The following is an 8625-nucleotide window of genomic DNA, read 5'->3' as shown; positions in this document are numbered from 1 at the left end:
TTGCATATGCATCACGAGTATTGTCAAACAGTGAATGCAAATTTCCACAAATCGAAAAAGAAGGTCTAGCCATAATTTTTGGTGTTCAAAAATTTTACGATTATTTATACGGTAGAAAATTTACATTAGTTACTGATCACAAACCGTTAATCCACATATTTGGAGAAAAAAAAAGAATACCAATTTATGCGGCAAATCGCTTACAACGTTGGGCATACGTTCTTTCTTCATTCGATTTTGAAATTAAGTATATTAAATCAGAAGGAAATACTGCCGATTTTTTATCACGCATTAAAACAAACCAATGCAACAATAATATTAATGAATATGATGACTCTCACATCAATTTTATTCACGAACAGTCACCATTTCCGCTAGATTGGCACAAAATTAAAATTGAAACGAAAAGAGATCCAATTACCTCTAGAGTATTACACGCTACAAAAACAGGTTCATGGAGTAATGACTTTTCAATAAATTCCGAATTAAACTCGTATAATACACGCAAAATAGAAATTACTGCTGAACAAGATTGTTTATTTTGGGGCTATAGAGTAATCATACCAACCAAATTCCGTAAGTCAATTCTAACTGAACTGCATTCTTGTCATATTGGCATGTCGAGTATGAAAAGCATTGCGCGTTCGTATTTCTGGTGGCCTAGTATAGATAAAGAAATTGAGGATAAATAGAGTAAAGATAGTTAAGCAATTTTTTAATAAATGTTCAACATCATTACACAATTTGAATAAATTTTTATTGATGTATAGAAATACTGTACACTCAACCACAAATGAAACGCCAGCAAAACTTATGTTTGGCCGCTCAACACGTACCATTTTCGATTTATTAATCCCAAACACAAATGAAGTAGTTATTAATAACCAAATTACACAAATAAAAAATTCAGGAAAAAGAGATATTAATATAAAAGAGGGTGATTTGGTATTAGTTAAGGATTATCGAAATAAAAATGAAAATTGGCAAAAAGGAAAAATTACAGAAAACATTAGTAAAAACACTCATAAAATCATACTAGACGAGGGTTCTGAATGGATAAGACACACTGATCAGATATGGCCACACAACCAAATAAATAACTCACTGTCACCTATACCAGCTAGACAAACAAATGAAAATTATAAAAATACTGAAACTGTAGTTGAAAATCAAAATCCCGATCCGGCCGATCCCGTAATAGTAAATAAAACACCCAGACCAATTAGATCTAGAAAACCGCCTCAGAGATATTCTCCAAGTGATTATGCTTAGGGCAATAATTAACTATTAATTATATCAGTTATCATATTATATAATAAATACTCGTATGTGAAAAAAATAAAATAAATACTAACATAGTAATTATAAGCACTATACAAAATACTTAATATTTTTTTTTAAAGGAAAGAGATGTTGCATATTCAGCATTTACATTATATACTAAACGTTTATATTAACAATAATAATCATAAGTATCATATTACGATCGGTGGGGATTGTCCATCGGTCATTAGCAAGTAGACAATTTTATATGTACGTCAGTTCGATTTATACTTTTCATAATAAAAGACTATAATATACGTTTATGTTATTATTCATATTAACAATACACAACAGGTGGTATGGATACTATTTTGTACATAAATGGCACATGCATAACTTCCAATCCACATAGCTACCATCATATATATTTATTTTATACCTACCAGAATTAACAAAAAATTGTTTTCTCGCAGATTCAATTTTTTTGGTGGGTGTCTTAAAAGGACTTCTTTGGATTTTATTGAAGTGATTTGACATCATACTACTGTTTGCAGAAAAATTATGTTGATCAATGATTTTTGTTGTTCTGGGAGATGGTGAAAATCCTGTACTATGCAACACTATAAAAAAAAAGGATAAAATCAATTAGGTATATAGCTACTATAGAATTTACCAATTTTAACATTTATAAAGAAACAAACATACACAAATCGGGAGACAGCAGGCTTCGAAATGTATTTCCATTTTTTTTTCTATCAGATTCAAAAACTAAATATTGATCATTGTCTATAAAACATAATATAGATTCAAAACATCAGAAAATGTTATACAAATTAAATAAAAAATATTTAAATACATACAACTTTGAGAAAATCTTTTCATTGGAGATTTGTTTTGAGAATTTTTTCTTGCGGGCAATGAACATTTTGAGTTATGAGTTTTAGCTTTAACATATTAGGTATAGGCAATCAATATTACGTTTAATATTGTTTATAAATATTTTATGTAAATCAAATACATACCCAACAATTGTGGGGTTATCTTTATTGGAGTTTTGATTTTATGATTGTTTTTGCATATAATATAGTATTGTATGATTGTATAGATTATAATTGCATTTAATTACATCATTTTTATTATATTATTTTTTAAAAGTGAAAGACATTTTAAAATGAGCGATAGGACAAAAATACATCGTTTGTTAGACGAAATAAATGAATTACGACATATTGGAGGTGAACGAAATTACTACTGTATAATAATTATTATTAATGTGTCCTCATAAAAAATATCGTCTAAACACTTAAAAGTTTTTATTTTTATTTTTTATTATTAATTAGCTATTATAGTATACAACTATGAAAGCTCAACAATTACTAACACTTAAAAGTTAACACACATATTTTGGGAAAACAATTTACGAAAAATTCTCTTGGGAGCTAAATTAGAATTGTGCCTTGTAATCTTGCAATCAGTTACTACGTTTACATGCACAATTAAGGTCGGTTTAAAAACTAAAGCGGTTTAATCATGCATCATGTAAACGCTTTAAAGCGACCTTAATAACTTAAACCGCTTTTATTTTAAGGACGCTCGAATATGTGGTTTAACCAAATTAAATCGGTTTAATAAATAAAGTCGGCTGTATTTTTGTACATGTAAACACTCTAAACTGATCACTTTTAATTTGATAAGTGATAACATAATACCATGATAATACACATTCACATTTCACAATCTGACCAAGTCGTGAAAACAAGTCGTATTCGGTATTACTAATAAGTTTAATTAGTTTTATTTAAAAGAACTTAGAAATGAATAACCCCATCAAAAGATGTAGTTGGAGTTCAGCAGAAATAGCTACATTAGTTGATTCTGTTAAAGAAAATAATATTATGAAACTGCTAGATGGGAAACGGTATAGAAACGCAGATGTAAGTAACAAAACTGATTTTCTAATGAAATTTAAAATAAAATAGTTGTATAAACTAATTTTCCTGACTCCCAGATTTATGAAGTTGTAAGATTGGACTTGGAAAAAATTGGTTCAACTAAAACGGTTGCACAAGTTAGAGCAAAGTGGAAGGCGCTGAAAAGTGGCTATTCTGAAAAGAATCGTGTAAACAAAATAAGTGGAAGCAACAGAATGTCATGTGATTCTGAAAAAGAGCTAGATGAAGTTTTAGGAACTCGACCGTCTATAAAACCACTGGATTTTGGAACTGACTCGACAAAAGAAAATGGTAAGGACCTTTTAGTTTTTTAGTTAATGAAACGACCGTCAAATGGGCCAACTTGGGGCAGTTTTGAAATGATATTGTAATTAACTTAAGATTAATCAATATAGATGTATTTTCAATGGAACATTTTGTTTTTAGTTAAGGTTTGGTTTATTAATTTATTATATAGATAATATTTCTGCCCCAAGTAGGCCAGTTTGACCACTGTAACTTTATAACTAAATATTTAGAATTAGTATGAATATAAATTAATATAAATTTCTATTTATTTAAATTTGATGTCATTGTTATTTAAGAATAAATTAAATTTTATTCATAATTGTACTTATAAATGTAGAAGTATACATTTACATAGTAAAACTATATAAGGACAAGTATTAAATAAGTTCAAAATAAATCAAAAATATATTAACTATTTTAGATTCTGAACGAAGTGATGAATGTATTGATTTTACAATGATGTGTGTTTTTTTTTTTTTTTTTTTTTTTTTTTTTGGGGCTGACGACAACTTTTGGAGCAGTAAAAATGCTTCGATTTTCAAAAGTTGTACCTTTTCTGAAAGGAAAGTGAATCTAGTTGGTACTTTGGGGGGTCAAAAGTGAAAATTTCCCAATACTTTTCAAAAGCGGGAGGAAAAACCTTAAAAAAATAACGGAAAAACGCGAATTTTTACGCAAAACCAATTTTTGACAAAAACGAAAACTTAATTTTACTGTAACTCAAAAAATAATTATTGTAAGCACTTGAAATTTGCAACAGATGTTTATATTAGCGTTGTCTATACAGGGTTAAATTTTCAAAGTGTTTCGACTTTTTTTGAGCTATTTATAGACAAATGAAATTTTCAATTTTTTCTAAGTATTTTTTTTTAAAATAACGATAAAAAATTTTTGGTTGGATAGAAAACTTTGAAAATTTAATACAAGGTTTCTTATAAGTTGTTCTCACAGTGATAAAAAAAAAATCCAAATCGTTAGTTCACAATTTTTATTTATAAGCATTTAAAGTTCAAATTTATACGAAATATGTCAAAATTGCGAAAATTTGCAAGTAATTTAGTGGTTGAAAAATCGTAAAAATTTTTTCTTTTATAACTAAGTTTTTAAAATTTGGTACAAGGTTCTCCATAAGTTTTTCTTTAAAAATAATATATCCTAGACTGACAAATCATCTCCGTTCAGAATCGTTTTTCGTATACAATGATATAATATCATTGGATTCAAATTTAATTCCATCCATTACAGTAACCCACTTGTAACCTACTGTACAGCAGAGCGACATCCACGACTTACCCGCCTTTTTTTAAATGGTTACTTTTCCCAATTGAGTGCAAAAGTGCAAAGTTAGATTATTTAAAACTTCAACCTGAGGCACCTAAAATTATCTCAGTCTTGAGGCCCCAGTGCATTGCAACCCCGCCAAATCCAGCACTTATACCAATACAATAATATGTCTATATGAATTAAAAATCATAAAATAACTTACCTAACTAATTAATATATAGATATGGAGTTCATTGATGAAATTGAAGAAAGTATTACAAGTGTTAATGAAGAAAATGAAGATGTCAGTTATGAAGTAGTTTACCAACATGAGGACCAGTTGGACACAAGTTTGATACAAAACAAAGAAACAAGAACTCTATCTCAAAAAAGGGAATTACGCCGTAAAAATAGAAGTAAATTAACAAATTAATTAATATCATTAATTATTAATTAATAATAAAATTAATTAAACAAATTTACTTTTTTTTTATGCATTTGCCTATATTTTAGATTCTGGCAACTTATTGAACATGATGGATTCTTTTAATAAAACTATGGAAGGGCATAAAGATTTTATTAGAGAAGAAAATGAAAAACAAAGAAAATGGGAGGAAGAACTATTAAAAGCTGAACAAGAACAAGCGCAGAAAGATAAAGAGGAATTTACTAGCCTTCTGACCAGTTTACTGAAGCCTAAAGATTAATTAATTACCATTATGTATATATTTTTAAAATCACTAAAAAAATTGTAAACCAAAGACTGGGAAATAATGCAATAAGATTAAGATAAGTATTAAGTTATAAAATTAATTTTGTTTTTAAATGTTTAATTAAGATGTTTCTTACTGTATGTCTTACATAATGTACTGATGATTGTCTCAATGGATAGTTATTATACATTTACTGAAGACTAAATATTAATTAATTACCTTATAATATAATTACGATTATTTGTATATTTTTAAAATACCTAAAAAAATGTAAACCAAAGACTGGGAAATAATGCAATAAGATAAGAAAGTATTAAGTTATAAAATTTATTTTGTTTTTAAATGTTTAATAAAGATTTTTTAAACTGTATGTCTTACATAATGTTGTACTGATGATTGTCTTAATGGATAGTTATTACACATGTAGTTTTTTAAGACTTCACGAATGTCCTTTGCTTGTGGTTCAGCCCGTGTAACTGTTACTTGTCGAGGTTGTGGTCTTTCAATATTTACTTCATTTACAGATCTTAACCAGCATGGATTGAAATTATCTTTTGAAGTTTCAATTATATTGTGTAATATGATACAACTATGTACAATACTTGGCATGAATTTGTAATTAATATCAGCTCTTTTCAACAACACTCTCCATCTAGCTTTCAAACGGCCAAAAGCATTTTCAACACAAATTCTTGCAGATGATAGGTAAGTATTAAATGACTCTTCCTCTGGCGTAAGAGCTCCTGTGTAACCCTTTAGCAACCAAGGTAATAAAGGATAAGCAGGGTCACCAGCCAACATCAGTTGAATAGAGCAATCAGATATAATGCGACAATGATTTGGTAATTTATCTTTAGACTGTTTAAATATATTGGAGTCTTTTAAAACAGTAGCATCGTGAACAGAACCTGGGTGCTTTACTGTTATATCTCTGAACAAATAATTACAATCAACAATACCTTGCATAACTACAGATGGCAAACCTTTACGATTGACAAAATCACGATATCCGTTAGTAGGTAGTAATATAGGTATATGTGTTCCATCTATAGCACCAAAAATTTGTACCATTCCAGTTAATTTTTCTACTGATTCAGCCAAAGCTATTGCTTCTGCCACTAAGGCATTTTTAAATAAGATGGACCAAGTACCTTAATAATAGCAATGCAAACATCATATACACAATTATGCACAGAACTCTTATGAACACCAAATAAACTTGCAACCACATTAATTGGAATGTTTCTTTACTCATTCTGAAGTTTTCGAGCCAATCTTCTTCTTCAAAGTTGCTGTTTACTATCCTTTCCCAAAAATCAGAGCTTCTGTTCTAAATATCATACATTCAAATTATAATGGTGACTGATTATTACAAAAAATTTATAGGTATTGATATTACATACCTTCATCCACATCCTTCTACTCATATGATTCAAATTAAAAGTAATCATATTGTACATGAATTGATTATTTATTTCTAAAGCCATTTGAAGGTACATCATTTTTTTTTTAAATTGTCGTCGATGGCGTAGTAATAATAATTTATATTTACTACGACGCGTTTCGCATTTAAGTTTATATAGGTTTAAACAAACGATTGCTTGTATAGAATTCATTTTAAGTCAGCGTTTAAACTTTAAATAATAAACAAAAATATTGAAATTTTAAATTTTAAGAACAAATTGCATTTTTAATATTTAAATATTTGATTATTGATAAGTATTAAATATGATAATGGAGCTAGAAAGAAATATCAATTTCATGGAATAATGAATTTTATAACATACCGATTTAATATTAACGACCCACATGTAAACAGGTCAGGAAATATAGATCGACTCGTAATAAAATCGGTTTCAATTAAGAACGGCTCAACTCGTATCATGTAAACGTAGTAAGTGGTGCCTAACTAAATGTTTTATACTTTTATGTGTGGCGTAATAATGTGGCCCCATAATGAAGTGACAATGAACAATGATTTACTTGATGTAGGTAGGTAATGTCAAATCATTAAGCTATAGCAGTGATGAATCTAGAAATTTGTTTTGCGGGGGAGGGGGCATTGTCTTTTTCCATGTCTCAAATATTAAAACACGGCCCAATTCAGGAATTTTTTCCTGTACCAGATGTGAAACACAAGGTATTTATAAATGTAATAGACTTTGTTTCCCTGCTATTGACGAAGAAAAGCGTACCCACGAATCTTTTATTAGTAAAATGCAGGAAAAACATCATTTAGCCAACACCGAAATGTCAATTTTGATAAATTTACCAAATATTAATATAATTAATTTGTTTTGTCTGGATTATATGCATCTCTGTTGAAGGGGCGGATCCAGAAATTTTCTGAGGGAGGGCGCTCATTTTGAGGACATTTAATTATATTGGTCTTCCGATTTTTTGCAGTTAAACCATTTAATTCCATTGAAGTTAAAATTGTATAATGATAATAATAAATGAATATTCTTTAAATACTACATACTAACTATTAATGTATTACCAATTTATCATTTCTGAGTTCTGTTAAGTTCATCTTAACTACATTTCTATTTTATAAGTTGTTTAATGTTTTATTGAAAAATTATGGCTAGTCTTAATATATATAAATCTCGTGTCACAATGTTTGTCCTCAATGGACTCCTAAACCACTTAACCGATTTTGATGAAATTTTTTACACCGTGTGTTATTTGGTCCAACTTAAAAGATAGGATAGTTTTCATCGTGAGAGGAGCAACCCCGGTAGGTGCTAAAACGGGAATTTTGAGATTTCAGATCGAAATTTTTGTTTTTAAATGGTTGCCATGAGTGACGTCGTATAAAATGATTCGTTCTATAAATTTCAATACAGAATTATAGTGAACATTTAAGTCGTTGCCACGGGAAAAAACAAACTATAAACAGATATTTTATGATTCACATTTGTTTTTAGTAAAATGCCGCCAAAAAAGTCTAACCTCGACAATGCGTATAGCAATGAGGCACGACGCAAACGTGTTGTAAGACATCATGAATCGGCTAAAGAAATTGTTGCAAGAAACGCAGCTCAAAGAATCAGGGCAGCACAGAGTTGTGCACAAGAATCTAGAAAGCAGCGTGATGAACGTCTGCGACAAAACATTTTAAGAACAGAGTGGTGCGTGACAGA

Source organism: Acyrthosiphon pisum, chromosome X, assembly GCF_005508785.2.
Source record: "Acyrthosiphon pisum isolate AL4f chromosome X, pea_aphid_22Mar2018_4r6ur, whole genome shotgun sequence".
Lineage (NCBI taxonomy): Eukaryota > Metazoa > Arthropoda > Insecta > Hemiptera > Aphididae > Acyrthosiphon > Acyrthosiphon pisum.
This window is presented reverse-complemented; position numbering follows the sequence as displayed.